The sequence below is a fragment of the Vulpes lagopus genome, chromosome 6 (genome assembly GCF_018345385.1).
Source record: "Vulpes lagopus strain Blue_001 chromosome 6, ASM1834538v1, whole genome shotgun sequence".
In the NCBI taxonomy this organism is placed as follows: domain Eukaryota; kingdom Metazoa; phylum Chordata; class Mammalia; order Carnivora; family Canidae; genus Vulpes; species Vulpes lagopus.
In genome coordinates, this window is record NC_054829.1 from 86,397,258 (window position 1) to 86,419,340 (window position 22,083).

A 22,083-nucleotide genomic window follows, 5' to 3' on the forward strand; every position below is an offset into this window, starting at 1 on the left:
AGGAAGAGAGAGAGGCAGAGACACAGGCAGAGGGAGAAGCAGGCTCCATGCAGGGAGCCCAAGGCAGGACTCGATCCCAGGTCTCCAGGATCATGCCCTGGGCTGAAGGCAGATATTTAACTGCTGAGCCACACAGGCATCCAGGATTCCTTTATCTTTAATGTATCTATTACAGGATTTTGATTTATGGTTATAATGAAATTCATATTTAACATCCTGTGCATATAGCAGTCTATTTTAAGTCGATAATCACTTAAGTTTGAACTCATTCTAAAAGCACTACATTTTTATTCTCCCCTTCCATGTTTTATGCTTATATTGTCATATTTTACATCTCTTAATTTTGTATATCTCTTAATTATTGTAAATAATTAAGTATTAAATAATCTTAATACTTTTGTCTTTTAAACCTTCATACTAGGGGATCCCTGGGTGGTACAGCGGTTTAGCGCCTGCCTTTGGCCCAGGGCGTGATCCTGGAGACCCGGGATTGAATCCCACATCGGGCTCCTAGTGCATGGAGGCTGCTTCTCCCTCTGCCTGTGTCTCTGCCTCTCTCTCTCTCTGTGTGTGTGACTATCATAAATAAAAAAAAAAAATTTTTTTTAAATATTAAAAAAAACAAGTTTAAAAAAAATAAAAAATAAATAAACCTTCATACTAGCATTATAAGTGATACTACCTTTACTATATGTTTGCCTTTACCAGTGGAATTTTTTCCTTTCATGATTTCCTTACTTCTAGTTTTGGCCTTTCTTTTCCACTTAAAGAAGTCCTTTTAAAAGTTCCTGTAAGGTCGATTTAGTGGTAATGAATTCCAACTTTTGTTTGTCTGGGAAACTCTTTAACTCTCCTTCAATTCTGAATGATCTTGTTGGGTGGATTGGTTATAGATTCTTTTCCTTTCAGCCCTCTGAATATATCATGCCACTCCCTTATGGCCTGAAGAGTTTCTGCTGGGAAAAAAAAAAAAAAGAGTTTCTGATGTAAAAGCAACTGATGGCCTTTGGTTTTCCCTTGTATGTAACTAGTTGCTTTTCCCTTGCTGCTTTTAAGATTCTCTTTATTTTTAATTTTTGACATTCTAATTAGTATATGTCTTGGTGTGGATCTCTTTGGGTTCATCTAGTTTAAGGCTCTCTCTACTTCCTGGACCTGGATGCTTGTTTCTTTCCTCAGGTTAGGATAGTTTTCATCAATCATCTCTATAGATAAGTCCTCTGCCATTTTCTCTCTCTCTCTTTCTGGAGCTTTCTGGAGCCCCTATAATGCAAATGTCAGTATGCATGATATTGTCCCAGAGGTTCCTTAACCTATCCTCATTTATTTTTTAATGCTTTTTTTCTTTTTTGCTGTTCAACTTGGATGATTTCCACTCCCACACCTTCCAGATCACTGATCCATTCTACATCTTCTAATCTCTGTTGATTCCCTGTAGTGTCATTATTTCAGTTATTATATCCTTCAGCTCTGATTGGTTCTTTCTTGTATTTTCTCTTTGTTGAAATCCTCACTCAATTCATCCACTCTTCTCTCAAATCTGGCAAGCCTGTTTATGACCATTACTTTGAACTCTGTATCGGGGAGATTGCTTATATGTTTCATTTATTTCTTTTTCTGAGGTTTGTCTTGTTCTTTTATTTGGAACATATTCCCCTCTCCCCTCATGTTGTCTGACTCTGCTTCTATGTCAAGTGGATCAGATATGTCTCCTTGTCTTGAAAGTAGAGGCCTTATGTGGAGGGCTTCCTATGTGGCCCAGTAGCACAATACCACCCCTGGTCACCAGAACCAGGTGCTCCAGGGGCATCACCTTTATGGGATACATGTGCCCTCCTGATGTAACTGGGCCATGACTGCTGCAAGTACACCGGTGGGTGGGGACTGGCCCCCACCCAGGATGACTGTATTGACTAACCTCAACACCATGGGCATACTGATGAGCAGAGCTGGCCCCTAGCCCAGCTAGTTGAATGGCCCTGATACTATGGACATGCTGGTTGGTGAGGTTAAACCCTGGTACAGCTGGCTGAGAGGCCTAGCTTCAACTGTTGTGGGAGTGCTGGTAGGCAGGACAGGTAGGCCTGTCTATACTTCCATTCCCAGAGAAAATTCCGACAGATCTCAGCCTCTCCAACCTGGGGCAGGAGTCACTTAGGAGGACATGCCTGTTGCATATGAGAGGGCAGCAGTTGCTTTGGGGGGAGGGAGAGACACCAAGGCTGCCTGCTTGATATGGCAGTGTGGCAGGCAGCTGCTTTGGAGGTACACCTGAAGACTGGGTGGGGTAGATCTGCAAGAGAATGATAGGCAGTATCAGAACTGGCTCCCCCCCCCAGCTTTGGGCCAGTTAGGCTGAAGGAGGACAAGAAAAATGATGCCTGTCTATACTTCCATTCCCAGAGAAAATTCCGACAGATCTCAGCCTCTCCAACACATTCTCTAAAATTAGTCAATAAATCTCCTTCACATATAAACTAGGCACTTTTCAAACTACTGCCTCTGTGTTTGGTCTCAGAGAGAGTAATATAGAGTACTAGCCCTTTAAAAGCAAAGTCTCAATTTTCTATAGCCCTCCAGCTCTCCTAGAGTTAAGCCCAGATGATTTTCAAAGCCAGATGGTAAGGAGGCTCATTTTCTCAGTACAGATCTACAGGGTACGGGGTACCCAACATGGGGCTTGATCCTTTCACTCCTCAGGGAGGACCTCCAGGCTTGTGATATCCCTCCCACTGAGCAGAGGTTTGGTTCCCAGCCACATCTCTGCTCCTCCTACCCTTCTCAATGTGACCTTTTCTTTATGTCTTTAGCTGTTGAACAGCTGTTCTGGTAGTCTTCAGGTTATTTTAAAAGTGAGTTGAACTTTATGTAGTTACACTCTGATGTGTCCATGGGAGGAGTGCTCAGAATCCTCCTACTCCATCATCTTCCCAAGCTCCTGTTCCAGAAAGTCTAGATTCATTCATTCTTTAAAATAACTGTAGTTTAAAATAAAATAAAATAACTGTAGTTTGTACTCCTTATGATTCAGTCAGGTGAAGATTTTAAGAAGATACAAAATATTACACTTTATATAGTATCTGATAGGCTATACTCATTATTTCACTTTTATTTACAAAAGCAAAGAACAGAGATTTTAAATTTTAAATCAAGTAGTCCATAATTATTAAAGAAGAAGTTGCTGCTTTGACCAACTGAATTACAGTTACAATAGTTCCTATTTAGTCAAGGAATACATGACTTCTAGCAATTTACTTCTGTGATTTAAAAAAAAAATGTTTTTCTTAGCATTACCATGTATCAGATACAATTGTTATCAAAGTCTGCTTGTTAAATACTAGTGTCATTTCCAGAGCCTACAAAAAACATTTTCACTGCACTGAATACTTTGTAAGATGTTTCAATTTGGAGTCTGTTTTATAAGGCTTTCTATTAATATTTCACTACTATATTCATTTGTTTGAACTAGTCCACATAATTTATAGTCATAATAATTGGGAAGTCTAGTATAAAGTTGTAAAAAATATATAAATATTTCATTTTAAAAGATTTATTCATTTTCAGAAGAGTATAGGGACAGAGGAAGAAAGAATCTGGGCAGCCCCAGGGGCTAAACGGTTTAGCACTGCCTTCAGCCTAGGGCGGGATCCTGGAGACCCAGGATCTAGTCCCACGTCGGGATCCCTGCACAGAGCCTGCTTCTCCCTCTGCCTGTGTCTCTGCCTCTCTCTCTCTCTCTCTCTCTCTCTATGTCTCTAATGAATAAATAAATAAAATCTTTAAAAAAAAGAAGAAAGAATCTTAAGCAGACTCCAAGCTGAGCATGGAACCCCATTTGAGGCTCAATCCCACAACCCTGAGATCACAACCTAAGCCAAAACCAAGAGTCAGATACTTAACCAATCGTACCACCGAGGTACTCCTAAAAATTAAAAAATGTTTAAAAAGACTTGAATTTTACCTAAGTATGTGAATAAAATGTATGAACCCTCCCTTAGGTAGGGACTCTATTACTTAATAGTTTTGTTTAAGAATGTCATAGAAGTCACAGGGTTATACTTAAAGATAAAAAAATGATAATTATTTGACTCAAAATATAAAGCCTACTAAAAAATAAATTTACCAATATTTTTTTCTAAGTGTGAAAGGTATTCCCCATTCAACATCTGAAATGAAACAAAAAAACACAAAGCTAAATAATAATTACCTCCTTAAGAGAGCTATGCTGGTCAGGCAAGATTGCTAGTCATATATAGGGTTTAGGAGGAAATGTGGAGTCCAGGAATTGGTGAATTTTCAGAGGCTCTGAAGCATGGCTGGCTTGCAAAATTCTTGTTCACTAAGGCAGATTGCTGTTAGTTAATTACACTGCCTTAAAAACAATTCTAAAGAACTGTAACTTTTTTCCTCTTTTAAAAAATATTTTATTTGACAGAGAGAATAGTGTGTGTACATGTACAAGCAGGGGGAACAGCAAGGGGAGAAGGAGAAGCAAGCTCCTCACTCAGCAGTGAGTCTGATTTTGGGCTGGATCCCAGGACTCCAGGACCATGACTCAAGCCAAAGGCAGATGCTCAACAAATCAAGCCACCCAGGCACCCCAAAGGAACTGTAATTTATTCAGTTAAGCAGGTTTGAAACTGGTTTGAGTGACTAACAGTCACCATGTCTATACAAGATTCAGTCTTCTACCAGGAGTATGGAAACTTCGTTTTATTTTCACAAGGGAAGCACATAAACCAACATACATATATATATATATACACACATACTGTGTACGTAAGTCATATGGTTTTATAATCACATTTCAAGAAATTGCAATAAAAATAGAAATATTGTCAGTGTAAAGGGGGAAAAGCACTTGTCTTACAAGATATATTTAATCAGTCATTACATGTTATACTGCAGGTTATGGCAATTCAAAGATGAATATGAAAAGCAACAACCAAGTGCTTTATAGAGCTATTCAAAGTGAGTCTGGTCCACAATTTTTGTTTCAGGTCTGCAATGATGTAAGTACAAAAATGGGGTGTTTAGAAACTCTTACAGGAAATTTGTATTTGACAGAATAATTTTATGCTCTTTGAATCTAATGAAAAATTAAAGTTTATATTTTGTACATCCATTTTTTCATTTTTCTAGTAATTAATTTTTGTTGTCTGTTATAAAAATATTGGTTCACAAACTGGTCTTTCACCACAGAGAGAAGCACTACTTCATAAGACTCAGAAAGGCAGCTATCTGCAACCAGAGAATGTTGTGTCTATGAAGATCCAAGCAAAAAGAATGTGTATCACACACCAAGCAAATAAACACCTGCATCAGAATTGGAAGAATGGTGACAAAATTTGAATAATGATGACAGAGCACATCTAAATGCTGCATCATCTATCCCCCAGATGCAGCAGGAGATTATGGTATGTGGAAAAACAAATGACTCTAGAGAAAAAGCTGCTTCAAAAGAATCAGACTCTAAATATGAAGAAATTTATGAACACCTTAACCTATCTCTTCTATTTTCAATTTTTAAAAAAATGCATGCACAAAATAATCTAATCTTTAAAAGGTTCATCTAAGATAAATCTCCCCTGAAATTATATGGATAAGACATGACATAATTCCTACCATTAATGAGCCTGAATTATCCCAATAGTACAAAAACAGATGATAATAATAATGTGGTAAAGGCAGTAGTAAAGAGATATACTGGATGTTATAGGAGAGCCCAAACTAGCCTGGATGATCAAAGCTTCCCACTGAATGTGAAAGCTCCCATGTACTCAAAATTCCCACTCGACTTCACCCACTATAACAAAGTTCCGTACATTTTACTTCCTCAATTCCTCTCATATTGTTGGTCCTGCTTCTCCAGCAATACCACGTTAGTCCCAGGCCACAACTCACAGCTATGATTATAGCTCCCAACAGCCTCTTCTTTCATGAGTGCATCCTTCCTATTGCTGCCAGTTTTCATTCCCAAATTCAAATCTGATATCACCTCATTGCTTAGAAAATTCCATGAATAATGTAAAAAAATTCCATTAATAATGGAAAAGTAAGGAAAAAAGAAAACTGGATGCAAGCTGTATGATCTCTACTTTCTAAAGATGTGTATGTGGTAGGTTTCCAATCACAAGGTGGTTCCAACTGCAATTACTGTTTTGGAATCAATTAATGAAATGATTCCAAAAGTTTCTATTTATTACAGAGAAATCTATAATAAGGAAACATAAGTTTAAAGAGGGTCACAGAAATTTACAGAATGGGGCATACAAAGTATATTCCCAAAAGTTCTTCAAATTCTAAGAACGAAAGAGAAACGACTAAATATTTACTATTATTACAGCTAGCGTACCTTTTATAACTAGGCTAAATATTCTTATAGGTCATAAACATTTTATAATGCTTTAAAGTCCCTTATATAATGACCATAAGATAGAGCTATTGATTTTATAGAACTTAAAAAGAGGTAGCATGGGGCACCTGGCTGGCTCAGTTGGAAGAGCACGTGACTTGATCTTGAGGTTGTGAGTTTGAGTCTCATGTTCATTGCAGAAATTATTTAAATGAATAAATAAATTAAAACTTTTAAAAAGTAAAAATAAGGGTGCCTTGGTGGCATAGTTGGTTAAGGGTTCAACTCTTGTTTCAGCTTAAGTCATGATCTCAGGGTTGTGATATCGAGCCCCATGTCAGGCTTCACACTCAGCAGAGTCTGCTTCAGATTCTTGCTCCCTCTCCCTCTGCCCCTCCCACTTCTGTGCTTTCTCTAAAATAAATAAGTCGAACTTAAAATTAAAAATAAAAATAAAAAGAGGTAGCATGGTTTAGCAAAAATAACATTGACTTTGGTATCAGGATAATTGGATTTTAGCTAGATACATTTTTGGGAAGTTACCTAATCTCTCCAAGTCTTCATTTATAAAAGAATAGGACTGGATGGGTCATAGATCAGTAATCTTTTTCTGTGATGGGCCAAATAATAAACATTTTAGGCTCTGTGAGCCATACAGTCTCTTTCATGATCACTCAACTATGCCATAGTAGTATGAAAGTAGCCAGAAACAATACATAAAGAAATGACTGTGGCTGTGTTCTGACAAAATTTTATTTAGAAAAGTGAGAGCAAGCTGAGTTTGGCCTATAAAAACCTAGCTTTACGTAATCACTGTTTAGTTCTAAACGATGAGAGGATTTTGTTTTCCCTATTTAAAATTCCCGGGACATCTGGGCGGCTCAGCTGTTGGGCAGCTGCCTTTGGCTCAGGTCGTGATCCTGAAATCCGGGATTGAGTCCCGCGGGCATCGGGCTCCTGTGAAGAGCCTGTTTCTAGCTCTGCTTAGGACTCTGACTCTCTCTATGTCTCTCATGAATAAATAAATAAATCTTAAAAAAATAAAATAAAAAATAAAATTCCCTACACTGTTCCCTTTATTTTTATGTATTTTTTGAGGATTTATTTATTTATTTGGAAGAAAGTATACATGCATATAGTGGGGAGGGACAGAGAGAAAGAGAGGGAGAGAATCTCAAGGAGACTCCATGCTGAGCACACAGCCCCAAGCAGAGCTCCATCCCACAACCTTGAGATCATAATCTTAGCCAAAATCAAAGAGTCTGATGCTTAACTGACTAAGCCACCCAGGCACCCTGGTTGCCTTGATTTTTAGAGAAATCTGTTAGCCATATCCTAACACAAGGCACATAAACTAGTGATTAATAGCAGATTTTCGGATCAGACAGTTTTGGGATTCTCTTTTAGCTATTAGCCTTGGACAAGTCACTCACTTAAAATCACTCTGAGCTTCAGCTTTCTTATAAGGTTGTTGTGAAGTTTAAATGAAGTGATAATGGGGGTGTCTGGCTCAGTCAGAAGAGCTTGTAACTCCTGATCTTGGGATTTTGAGTTTTTGAGTCCTGTCAGGCAAAGGGAGTACTTAAATTAATAAAACTTTTTTTTTTTTTTTACTTTAAGCGAAGTAATAATATATAAAGTATTTAACTCTATATCTGGTATATAATAAGCATTCAATAACTGAACATTATTACTTTTATAAATTACACAATCCTGAAGCTTCGGTCAGGAACACAATACTCCAACATTTCTTTCCAGCAAACAAATAAAATACGCTTTATAATGATCTATATTCAAATGCATTTTCCACTAAAGAAAAAGACAAGGGCTGGCTATACTACCCCTAAGTTCCTATGGCTTTGATTTTTGTTTTTAAATGATAGTAGTCAGCTTCAGCTTTGAGTGCTTACTATTTACTTACTAGCTGTATGACTCTGGTATAAAGTTCTATAACCAACCTTTCATTAGCCTCCATTTCTTCATCTGAAAAAATGTGGAAAATAACAGTACCAACTTTATAGGATTGTTACAATTATTAAGAGAGTTAATAAATTGTCTGGCATATAAACTATGTAAGTACCTGCTATTATTTTACTTAGATATTTAACATTTGTTCATTTCAACGAACAACCTAAAGAGGTATTACTCCTATATTTACAGTTATGGATAATGAGGGTCAGAGAAACTAGGAAACCTACCCAAGGTCACACAGCAATTAAGTGGCAATGCCCAGGACTCAACACAGGACTGCCTGACTACAAAGCCAAAATCCTTACCACAAGGCCAAAGAGGACTTTAACTGTATCTCTGTATGGCACATACAAATGACTTTTAAGAACTAAAATAGGGGTATTATAAAATCCCCATACAGGAAATGTCTGATTTTTTTTTTTTTAAGTTCAAGGGTAGGAGAAAACATGTAAAATCACAGATCTTCTTACAATGATAGTTTCCTCATAAGTAAAAATTTTCTTGAAATGATTCCTCTTTTTAAATTATATCTAATTAATTTAACTCAAACTTTCATTATTAAAGTAATAAGCAATCCTTGGCATTAAAATAACTAAAGATGCAGCATAGTGACTTATCCTGTACACATAAAGTACTATGCAAATGCTGGCATTCACCTCTAACTGATCTTTGAGATTTACATAGGCTTCTCAGACTAATCTTATAAAAAGCAAACCTAGAGAGCCTAAAGGAGTTCTGTTACTTTATTCCATAAATTCCCAAGTATTGACTTAACGTGGGCTCAGAAAAACTTTCCAATTCAAATGAAAATACTGACCAGGGATCCCTGGGTGGCGCAGCAGTTTAGCGCCTGCCTTTGGCCCAGGGCGCGATCCTGGAGACCCGGGATCGAATCCCACGTCGGGCTCCCGGGGGCATGGAGCCTGCTTCTCCCTCTGCCTATGTCTTTGCCTCTCTCTCTCTCTCTGTGTGTGACTATCATAAATAAATAAAAATTAAAAAAAAAAAAAAAGAAAATACTGACCAATATCAAAGGGGAAAAAAAAAGACCTCGAGGAAAAAGACCAAAAAACATTACTCTGCTGCATAGGTTTGTTTCTAAGTTTGTGCTGCATCACTTAGTTCTCCTCATACTCCAGGCCTTGTGAATGCTACTGGTAACTGATACAGAAGAGAAGCTGGCTTTATACTGTAAAGTCTCAGAGCCCAGCAACCCAATACTAACAAGAAACACAGGACAGTCTGATATAGCTTACTTCTAAACTTTATTACATGAATGAATCCAAATTTAGAACTCTAACCTAACTCTAAAATTCCCCAAATGCAAATAAGATTAATCTTCAATGTTAGAAAATTATAAATTAGGGGCACCTGGGTGGCTCAGATGCTTAAGTATCTGCCTTCAGCTCGGGTCATGATGTTAGGGTCCTGGGATCCAGCCCCACGTCTGGTGGCTCCCAGCTCAGTGAGGAGTCTGCTTCTCCCTCTCCCTCTGCCTCTCCCCCTACATGTTATGTTCTTTGTCTCTTTCTCTCTCTCACAAATGAATAAATAGAATCTTTAAAATGAATAAAATAAGATTACAAATTGGGGATCCCTGGGTGGCTCGGCGGTTTGCTGCCTGCCTTTGGCCCAGGGCACGATCCTGGAGTCCCAGGATCGAGTCCCACGTCGGGCTCCCGGAATGGAGCCTGCTTCTCCCTCTGCCTGTGTCTCTGCCTCTTTCTCTCTATGTCTATCATAAATAAATAAATAATCATTAAAAATAAATAGATAAATAAATAAAAATTTAAAAAAAATTACAAATTATAATCTAACCTACATAATAATCTGACCTACATAAGCAGATTGTCAATTTTCTTTCCAAACCAGAAACACTGAAAGCCAAAATAACCATTAAGAATTAATAAAACATTACACTCTATGCTATTCAGAAAGAAATATTGTATGACAACAAATACACTATGCAAATACCATTATCTAGTTTGGAAGACAAGATACTTAATTCTCTTTAGCATTTAGTGTTCTGTTGAGAAAAGAAAAAATGTTCAAATTTTAGATTAAGGAAATCAAATTACCTTTTACCATTTCAAAATAATATTCTAACACGCTGGATTATAGTAGGGTGTCATTCCTTGCCACATATTCTATTGCCCATAAACACTAGAGGGAAGGGGAGGAATGAACAGTATCTGCCTAACAATAATGGATTAATCATTAATGTCATAATGTCATCTCCACATAGAAGAAGCAGCACTGTTATTCATGTTAACATAGTATATCATAAATATAAACTTCCAGTTCTGGAAGAAAAACAGGCACTCATGGTGGTTCAGAAATTACTTTCTAAAAAAAAAAAAAAAAAAACTAATATTAAAAACAATCTGCAAGGGTGCCTGGGCAGCTCAGTCAAACATCTGACTCTTGATCTCAGCTCAGGTCTTGATCTTGGGTTGTAAGTTTGAGTTTCTTAAAAGTTGGGCTCCACGCTGGGCATGGAACCTACTTAAAAATAATAATAATAATCTACAAAATGTTTAGTAAAGAAGCCTGCCTACATAACTGATACTAATAGTTCTTAGAACTTTGGGGGGGGGGTAGGGGGGTCATCCATGAACCCCTTTTGAACGGCTGTTGAAAGCTATCGGTCTTCTCCCCACAAAGTATAGATATACAGAGTTCACAGAGTCTTGTAAGGCTATGGGCACACCCACATATCAGGTTAAGAGCCAGAGAGATAAAATACACATTTTTCCTGAGGTACCTTTGACTCTCATAATTTTATCTCTGACTCATAAGAACCAACTAAATCCTTCATAATCAGACAATGAATTCTCTGGTAAAGCTAGCCCTTAAAAAAAAAAAAAAGTTTGACAGTATTTACTTAAGCAGTATTCACCTGAAAATAAATTATACTGGCAGCATTTTAAAATATAGCATGTAACTAGTGATATCAATAATTATAGTATATTAGAATTTATAAAATGATTTCACATTATTATAACAATATTTTTCTCTCTCTTTTACAGCTAACAAAATGGAGGTTCAGAAAATAATGTGCCCTGGTCACACAGCCAACAAATGGAGAGTTGGATTCTAATTCAAAGGTGTCTAGTTCCAGAACTGAGCTTACTTATTACATTATTATATCCTGATACTTCCACAAAAACGCCTCAGAGAAAACATTTTAAAAAAGGAAGGCCTGACGGATCACATTCTATCCGAGATATATCCTGACATCAGTAAAGAAAAATTAGTGTATTTAAAATGTGTGATTTCCTCTTGTTTCAATGGTTAACATAAAACATGATTTTCAGAAAAATAAAGAAACGGTCAAGCTAATGAGTTTTAGGACTAAAAACAAGGACATTTTATTATTCTACAAAGCACTTCTCATTTAACTCTAATTCTTAATATACAAAAATAATAACTTGAAAATCTAAATATAAGAAACTGAAAGTTTAAACATCCAATTTTTTTAAAACACAAAAACCATTTGAAAATAATTTTTAGGATGGTCAAAATATTCCTTGCAATCTTTTAAAAGTAACAATACTCCTTTCCTTCTCTATAATCTTAAGATTTCTTGATTTTTTTAAAAGTGTCATTTGTCTAAACCCATAGAATATACAACACCCTAGAGTAAACTATAAACTTTAGGTGATAATGATCTGTTAATACAGATTCATCAACTGTAATAAATGTACCATTTCCGCGTGGGAATTTTGATAGTGGGGAAGGCTGTGCCTACGTGGAGCAAGGCAGGGGGGCACAGGGAGGCAGAGGGTATATGTGAAATCTGTATCTTTCATTCAATTTTGCTATGAACTTAAAACCGCCCTAAATATCAACTCTATTTTGCGAAAGGGATGGGGTGGGTGTGTCAAAATTTGCCTCATTTTCTTAACAAATGAGGAAATCATTGTTTTCTAAAAATTGCCCTGTGACCTAAGTTTCCTGCCAGAACAGAGCGCGTCGGATTGTCGTATCCTATGTTATAACTCAAGAAACCATTAACAGTAATCTTATTAGACGCTAAGAGAATTCGTTTTAAATGTCAATATAAAACTAAGTGCATACCTGAGTATAGTTATCTTAAGGTTCCTCTTCATGTTTGTGTTCATACTATTCGATGTTTTAAAAGGCAATACTACATATCAAGGCACTGCAGGTTTGATTACTGTGTTGACAAACTAAAAGGGGCGCCAGCGGGAAGGAGGAGGAAAGGCAGCAGCCAATGAGAAGAGCTGCCGCCAAGCAGGGGTCCCGTCTTCCCAAGTCCACCCTCCGCCACCGCCAGGATTCAAGGGAGATAAAGGTTCCCCCACAGAGCGCGAACGAAGAACAGCGAGAGTCCAACAACGATCGACTTTTACGAAAGAGAAACAACGCAAAAACAGGAAAAGGGCAACTCCTAAATAAAACGCTTGTACCAACCTAGGTTTTTCAAAAAGCTTTCCCCAGAGCATCATCCCAAAGCGGTACCATTAGCACAGAATAAAGGGCCAGAGATAGTCACGCTATTACAAGAGATTAAAAGGACTCCTGGGAAAGGCTCCATTTCTAGGAAAAGACATCAGACTCAACGCCACCAGGTGGGGGGACGCGCTCTTCACACCGGGCGCGCAAACGCTACGAATGTGCGAATCCGGCGAAGGACCTGCCCCGAGCCGGACAACTCCCCACTAGGTCTACAAATCGCCCTCCCTGCATAGCCTGCAGGTCAGGTAAGCCCAGAACCGAGGGGAAGGAAGAAACAGCCGGCGCTGGGGCGAGCAAACTCCGCTACGCGGCTACGCGTGGCGAGCCCGGCGGCAGCGGCAGGTGCCACAGCAGGAGGCGCCCCTCGCGCGCGCTCCACCACCGCGGAAGCGACACCTGGCCGCGCGCCGCACCAGCACGCCCGACCCGCCGCTGCGCCCGCCGAGAGGCACGTCCCGACCGGCCGCGAGCCCCCGGCGGGCAGGCAGGCCCGCCCCGCGCCGGCTGCCAGGGCCCGACCCCGCCGGCCGCCCCGCCGCGCCCCTTCCCTGCACCCCGCCAAGCGCACCTGCCTGCCCCTCTCCTCGGCGAAAGACCGCGAGGAGAGGGCCCAGAGGGCCGCCGACGCGGCTGACAGCGCCAGAGGCCGGGCTCTCCTCCGGAGATGCGACCCCGCTCCTCCCGCCAACCCGAGCGACCGAAAACGGGCGGCGGCGGGACGGGCCCCAAACGCTCTCAGCCGCCCAGTGTCGTGAGCGCTCGCAGGGCTGCAGCTGCCCCGAGCCGGGCGCGCGATCCCGGGCGGGGGTCGGGGAGGGCTCGGCGCGAACGAAGAGGCGAGGGGCGACGCGGGCGAGCGCGGTTACCTCGGCCCCTGGCTCGGTTACTCCCGGCCTCGCCACGGCTGCAGCGGCGCTCCGGGCTCCCGCAAGCCCGCGGCTGCCCGCAGCTCCCAGCGGCGCCTCACTAGCCCCGCGCGAGCGCCCGGCGGACGCGCGCCTTCCCGCGCGGCCCCGCGGAGCCCCCGCCGGCGCCCGGCGTCCTCCGGGCTCGGCCCCGAGCGCCGCGGCCTCCGGGGCAGCGAGCGGAGCGCGCGCCCGGGCCTGCGCACTGCACCCTGGGAGGTGTGGCTCCTGGTCCCCGCCTCCGGGTGCCCGGCCCCGCCCTCGCGCGCGTCCTCGCCGCCCCCGCGCGCGTCCTCGCCGCCCCCGCGGCTCGTGGGCGGCCGGAGCCTCGGCGCGGGGCGGCGGGGGCGCGCAGGCCGGGGCTAGGGGGCGCCCTCCAAGCGGCTCTAGGTGGGGCGCACAGAAGCATCCCTGAGCTTCCCCATCTCTTCACTTCGGGGGCCACACAACATTTAGTTTCTTAGTAGCATCCCCCAGCTCCCCTGCGCGTTGTTGGGTGGCTTTATCCCTCTGTTGCCTAAATGCTGCGGCCGCGGGGAAGACGCCCGGTTTCGCCGCTCTGTGCTCCGCGGGGTGTCGGTCAACACAGACCCACGGTTTATAGACCGAAGGCAGCGGTTGATTGACCTAAGCAGACACTGCCCAAAAAAAAAAACATTGCAAGTAAAAATGGTGTTGAAATGAACCAATTTTTCAATAAAGTCAAGGGAACGTAGAGGTGGGAGATTAAGAGAGAGCAAAGAAAAAATTTTAAAAGGATAGTCCCCTAATTCGTCTTCGGTTAGAACAATGTCAAGCTTTTACAACCTGTTTGAGAATAAATTCGACCCTACGTACATTTATGAATGTTAATACATAGGTTTGTATTGATTTTCCTAGAAAAAGAGCTTTTTAAAAAATAGCGGCATTTATGTAAAAACCCCAAAATGACCACTTGAATTTGAAATTCCATTTCTTAAAAACATCACCTTTTTTTTACATGACAGAAATTGAGATAATCCTTAATATTTAAAAAATATCTCTCTTCAGAGCATTGTATTTTGCAAATTTAATGAATGTCAATGCCCTTAGAAAAATAGAGCAAGGCCAGTTTTAAAGTACACACACACACACACACACACACAATTATAAAATTTGTCTGGAAGCAGGATGCAATACAATGTATATTTAATAAAACCATGTCCTAGTAGAACTTTTTGTATAATATGAACTTTTCAATCAGGTGTACTATGTCTCCTAAAAAAAATGGGATGCCTATAGGGGTGCCTGGTTGGCTCAGTTGGTAGAGCATGTGACTCTTGATCTCAGGGTCATGAGTTCAAGCCCCATGTTAAGCCTAGAGCTTACTTTAAAAAAATTAAAATGAGGGATCCCTGGGTGGTTCAGCGGTTTGGCGCCTGCCTTCTGCCCAGGGCGTGATCCTGGAGTCCCGGGATCGAGTCCCACATCGGCTCCGGCATGGAGCCTGCTTCTCCCTCTGCCTCTCCCATGAATAAATAAGTCTCCCATGAATAAATAAGTAAAATCTTAAAAAAATTAAAATGAAATAAAAAATGCTTATAGAGCAGAATGCTGTTTTCTCTTCTAATTGACATATACAAAGCAATAGACTACTTGTAATCACTGCATCAAAGAAATATACATAAAATTTCAATACTCTTATCATTTATTTATTCAAGATTATTTACTGAGCATCTAACTAATGCTAGACACTGAGCCTGGAAATGGGAAATACACAGTGAACAACACTAAGCAGTCCTAGCACTTTAGTGGAGGAGACAGGAAAAAAATACTAACAGAGAAATAAAAAAGTGTGCATAGAGTGACAAGGGGAGTGGGGAGCATACAAAGTACACCAATCTAGAGCTTTTTTTGGGAGAAGAGAATCACATACACACAAAATCTGAAAACGAAATGAAATTTTCAAACCAAATGTCCATAAACTAGGGGTACGGGAAGAGAGTCTGTCTCTAAAACATAATATATCCACAAAATTTTTCTCAATTATCTAAAAATATATGTATCTCACAAAACAAGATATACCTTTGATGGGGTTCAGGACATGCTACCCCCACATATGGCATGTTGGCATATTGAATAAAACTGAAAGAATTTGAGAAAAATGACAGAAGGGCGAAAGCCACTCTGCAGTACACCCTCTCACCTTTCTTGCCTCAAATAGTTTGTAAAACTGCCATGTAAGTAAAAGTGCCCTACCTGTACCAAGAGGGGAAAGAAAAAGACAGTTTAATCACCAGAAATGGAACTTAAGGCCAAGAAGGCTATATAAACAAACCTTGTTAAACTTATCTTCCTAGTTACTTCACTAATCAGTACTCACAGCCCAAATCCCTTTGTCTTGTCAATTTGTCACAAATTTATTCCTTCTTTGTCTAAAGCTTCCTGCTCTGGTCATTTCTTTGGTCTTGATTGTAAAGACCCCCATATGCAAGTAAAAAAAAAAAAAAAAAAAAGTGTATGCTTTTCTCCTGTTGATCTGTCTTTGTCAGTTTAATTTTCAGACCCAGCCAGGGATCCTAGAGGATCAAAGAAAACTTTTTTCCTCCCTAAATTCAACTGAAAGAAAAGAACATATATTTCCTAAATCTGACAAAGAATATTTTCTTAGCTTTTATTGATTCCTCTCTAACTCCATTTGAGAATAAACAGCACTGGCCTTAATAAGTGATGATCTTTCTTTAGAGACTCCACCCCTTCTCTAAATCCCACAAAGTCCCATAAATTAAAACTGGAATAAGTCTGATAGCTGTTGACTCATTGTCTGTTGTACTTTTTGGTTTGAATAAATCACAGTGTTTTAACCTTAATTGACATTTGCATTTTAAGCTAAAATAGAAGGCATCTTTATCTCTAATCCTGAAATAAAAGGTCTTCTAATTTCCAAAAGAATTTCAGATGTGGACTGCAGAGGGATTTGGAAAGATTAACAAAGAGGACAATTTTTATCACCATTTGCAGTGGAGGCAAAGCTTCCAGCCAGAGGGCAGTACCCTAGAGAGCTTCCGGCCTATAGACAAAAAAAAAAAAAAAAAAAAAAAACACGTCCTTAAAGACCTCTCTAAGTCAGAGTCACTGGCCTGCACTTTCTTACCACTCCTCTACCCCTATTTTAGCACCCTCTTCCACGGCCAAACTTTACTGTGGTTCTTCTGCTTCCCTTTGAACAACTATCACTTCCTGCCTTCTGCCCCACAACACACCGGATGCCTACATTTTCTGGCCTGTGTCCAGCAGCCCAACTTATCCTATTTCAGTGACTTTCTGACCATTCTACCATCCATTACCCTTGCCAATAATCCGACATAAGTATCACCAAACTTTTGCTAACCTTTTTCATTCTTCTCTCTGAAACGTTTGCATTTCCCTAATTTCTCTCTGGGCCTTTGTAATTGCTGGGCTTTCTTTCTCTTTGCCTGGCTAATTCCCATTCATCATCCAATATTAACTTAGATATTATTTCCACGAGGAAATCTTCCCTGTTTACAGGCCTCTCTCTTCAATTCTGGGTTAGTTCCTTACAGATATGCTCACATTGCAACCTATTTTTGCCCCAAAGGTAGCACTTACCAGAAAGCATTTTTTAAAGATTTTATTTATTTATTCAGAGAGAGAGAGAGAGAGAGAGAGATTGAGAGGCAGAGACACAGGCAGAGGGAGAAGCAGGCTCCATGCCGGGAGCCTGACATGGGATTCCATCCTGGGTCTCCAGGATCACGCCCTGCGCAGAAGGCGGTGCTAAACTGCTGAGCCACTGGGGCTGCCCCTGAAAGACTCTTAAATAGAAAGTAGGAGCATAGTACTTGATGTATGGTAGCTGTTTAATAAACACTTGGGCAATAAATGAATGCATACCAACTTTGTGCAATAAAGAAGGTTTGAGCAGATATTTTCCATAAAGGGTCAAATAGCAAATATTTAAGGCTTGCAGATTCTAAGACCCTGTCACAACTATGCAACTCTGCTTCCTAAAGGACAATAGCTAATTTCCACTGGTGGCTTCAGAATATCTCTAAAAGACAGAATTTGAGTTTAAAAAAAATGAGTGGAAAGAGTGGGGGTGCAGCTCTGGGATGACAACATTACTTGAACATAGAGTTACACATTAGATACATAGTTCTTGTTTAGAATGATAAGTATTTTGGGTAGTTTGGGGGTGGGTCTTTATCTTCATTAAAGATATAGATCTGTATTACATTAGATTTCTGATAACATCTTCACATTGTCATAGTGGAATCTATCTCTGAAAAGTTTATTTTTTGAAATATTAGTTTATTTAAATCAAAATAAATGCAGCATGGTATATACTGCTTAGGTGCTTAAATAGTATCTGCTTGCCTTCTTTGTGAATAAGAAAACCCCAGGTTTTTTGAGGTGTGGCTATGTACCTAGCTAACAAACTATCTTTCAGCCTCTCTGACAAAGTTCTATTCATTTGATAAAAGTACAAGTGTTGCATGGAATTTGGGGGATGGCTGCCTAAAGGGAATTGATTCAGCTGGGGGAATCCTCTCATCCTTCTCTCCTCCTGGAATAGCTTGAGTTTTAGCAGCCATCTTTGACAAAGAGGTTATTTGAGTCATGTATAGGATGGTGAAAAAGTACAGAAAGAGCCTGAGTCCCTGATGACCATTGAACCACCAAAACAGTCTCACTACAAGCCTTGAGGGGTGAGAATTTCCGGTTGCAAAAAGAATAACATCCCTATCTGATAAACAAAATGTGGCTGCTCCCAAATTTTGGAACTGGCACAGTGGCCTGCCCAGGTTTGCGGGCTTTCTTTCCTTATTAATTAGTAATTTAGGACTGCTTTTACTGGGTCAATGGAGAAAGATGATATAATAGTCAGGAGCCAAGAAGAGATCAGCAGATGAAAACTGCTAATTAAAAGTGATAAACCAAGGTTGAGTAATCAGAGTATATGAGTTTATTCCGCTAGGCCTTGACCATTTTTCATAGAAACTTTAAGACTATACTTTGAGGTTATCTTGTTGCAACCTTGGGTAAATGATGTAACTCTTTTCCCTAAGTAGCTGCTGGCTGGCTGTCCTGTAGCCATTATCTAGAACTCCTGCACCCATAATCCCTATACAGATGGTCCAAAAAGCTCAAATTTCAGATCCTCTTTGTAACTGGTTCTCTTTGGGAGTTTATAAGTCAATATTGAACAGGAGAAATTGTTATAAGTTCATTTATTTTTTAAGGAAGCAGAACCAGAAGTAAAACTTTCAGCCAATATCCTCAGAGGTGAACTGGATTACTAAAATAGAATAGCCTGTTGTTCAGCCTATTTGGAAAGTTTCAGTTGCTACTTTTATCATCAGCTGAAGCTTGGATCATGTAAGACCAGAGGGTAATTGGATATGTGCCTACCTAGTGAAGGTACCCACTAAAAGACTTCCTTTATGCTCACAACTGTTGAGCAGAAAACAGATGAGGCCAAAGAGAGCTCAGGATAAGGAATATGAGATGACCTTTGCTACATGCTCTCGTTGGCAAGCAGCCATTTACACGTCAGTCAAGAATGTTTAAAATGCTCTCAGAATATTGTCCTCAAATCTGTAGTATCATTTTTCTTTGAAAAAAATTTAAAAAGAAATGTCCGTCTTACCGGCCTCTACTTGGCAACATGAATTCTTTCCTCAAGCTCTGTCAAACATTTTACTCTTCTCTCAATGGAGCTCCTTCTCATCTTTTCAATCAGGCAGCTGAAAGAAAACTCACAGTACATTTGGGGAGAATTTAATAAAGGTATCGTATTGGACAGATTCTAGAAAAATATCCTAGGAGCAGTGCAGTATTCCTGAGCTAGTAAGAGAAAACTTACTAACTGAAGGTGAGAGAAAGCTATGTGTAGAGGGCCTCCTGACTATAATAAAGACTTCACAAAGGAAAGCAGCTGACTTGTGGTGACTGCGAGAAAGAAGTCGGGGTGGAACTGCCCCAACCTTTCTCTCCTCTTTGACCTCAAGTGACAGCCCCTGCCAAAGGCAGCTGCTGGAAGCCAGAGGACAAGGAAGTCTGTCAATTTTGTTCATAAAGGTCAACTTTTCTGGCACAAAGCAGGATAGAGACAACTGGAAGATAGTCAGCACACCTGCTATTACATTTTTGTTCATGCTGGGCTCATCACCTAGAATGCTGTCATTCTCAATTGTAATAGAATCTTCTGGTCTAGACTATGATTCAGTGTATGACCTACTTTGAAATATGGAAATGCCTTTCTCCTCAGCATTTTATCTATATCACTTGCACTGACACTTAACTATATACATCCTTTATTATCACTTTAAAGTTTCACATTTATATATATATATACCAAAATGTATGAGTTACACTTCTTTTCTATTTCCACAGCATCTAACACAGTGTTCAACATAGACCAGTTAAACTGTAATCGTATTAATCTTCTCCCTCTTTTTATCATCACACCCTACCTACTCCTTCATATTTTACCTTCATATTATTATGTGGACATTCAATGGAGGAAAAAAAATCATTCAAAGTCAGTATTGGAAAGCGCAAGACCTCTAGATGTTAGGATTTTTATACAAGTGTGTCAGTAGAGGTGTTCCTAAAGTTGGGCAGTGGACATGTAGGTGGAACTTAGGCTCCTATGTGTAGACATCTGTGACTCTTCACTGGAGGGTTTTTTTTGCCTGCCTGATTACCCTAAGGCAGGGGAGGCTAGAAGTGCTGGGAAGTCAGTTGTCATCCTTCTCTCTCACAAGCAGCTCTCAAACAGTGACTGAGGGAGCTGATGACTAAAAATCACAGCAAACTCACCTACGGGATGAGAGGCAATGCTGAGGTACCTTCTACATGGTTTCCCAGAATTCCTCAGGGGATTGAACCCAGTTGTCCGCAGCAGTCATCTGCATGATAATGCACCTTTAATAGCTTTCTTCTTTTTTCTTTCTCATTCCTCCTTTCTGCTGCCAATACTTTCTCGGAATCATCTCCCAAATGAAATAATTCTGACTTAAATTCTTATCTTCAGGTTCACTTCTAGGGTAGCAGGATAAGATATACCAATGGTAGTCAATCATTTTCTTTACATGAATTAATATTGGGGTTTTTTTAAATTGTTTTTTTTTTCCCCACTTGAGAATGTATACTGAATAGCTGGTCAAAAAGTATGTATATTTAACAACATTGAAAAATTATTGTAGACTGTTACACTATATGGATTTACTATTAGTATCCCTTTATTTTTTTAATTAACTAATTATTTTTTAAATTTTACTTCAGTTGAATTTGCCAATATATAGTATAACATCCAGTGCTCATCTCATCATGCGCTCTCCTAATTGCCCATCGCTCAGTTACCCTATCCTCCCACCCGCCCCCTCTTCTGTTTTTTAAAGATTTACCTACTTGGTAGAGTGCACGCATGTGCACACACAGACCTATGCTCACACACAAGCATGGGGAGGGGCCAGCGGAGAGGGGAGAAGCAGAGTCCCTGCTAAGTGCAGAGCCCAGACCTGGGGCTCTGTCTCACAACTCTGAGAGCATGACTTGAGCTGAAATCAAGAGTCTGACCCTTAACCAGCTGAGCCACCCAGGCACCCCAATTACTATCCCTTTAATCGAACTTTCATTTTTTATTGTTTTGAGCTTTTTGGTTTTCAAAAAAATTACTAGGTTGTATAACTTTTAACTAAATCATCAAGATATCCCGAATGTGGGAAATCAGAGGACATATAAATTCAAAGGATTTGTGATATCTTAACCTAAGTGGCCCCCAGGAAGGTTCATACTCTTACCGGCAATGACGACTATGGATTTCCTGACAACTCTACCAATTCTATTTTCTTTGTACAATCCTTGTCAATATTTAATTTTATTTATTTGATTAATGATAAGGGCAAACCTTTAATATTCTCACTGGTCATTCTTTTCCTTTTTTTATGAACTACCTTATTTCTACACATAAGGACAGTTATTGGAAGATGCTGCTATAGTACCAGCTGAGGGTCACTCTATATTGTTCTTTGTCATTCAATTATTCTTCTTCTAAGAACAGACCTATCTAATTGAGGCCTCTGACATCTTATTCTATCTAATTCATGTTTAAGTTTAACCTCGGTCTCTGTACCAATGACTCCTCTTTTTTTCCCCCTTAAGTAAGCTCTATGCCCAATGTGGGGCTCAACCCCACAACCCCAAGATCATGAGTCACATACTCTACCAACTGAGCCAGCCAGGTGCCCATCACATGAGTCTTTCTATAACCTACTGGATCTCTCCATTGGCTCTCCTATCAATATTGAATATCAGCATGTTAAGACCTGACTTTCAATCACTTACTATTTCCAACTTACTCAGTGACACCCAAAATCTCTTGGC

The 22,083-nt window shown here is 40.1% G+C and overlaps 1 protein-coding gene across 3 annotated transcripts in view; it reads right to left on the reverse strand.

The window, feature by feature from the left end:
- KLHL8 (kelch like family member 8) overlaps window positions 1–13,889 on the reverse strand; it is a 73,758-nt gene extending 59,869 nt beyond the window's left edge. For 2 of the 3 annotated variants that reach the window (XM_041759742.1, XM_041759740.1), the window contains exon 1: window positions 13,675–13,889. The gene's annotated coding sequence lies outside the window, so the exon portion shown is untranslated. The other variant, XM_041759741.1, reaches the window with a different exon arrangement.
- Window positions 13,890–22,083: the final 8,194 nt, after the last annotated feature.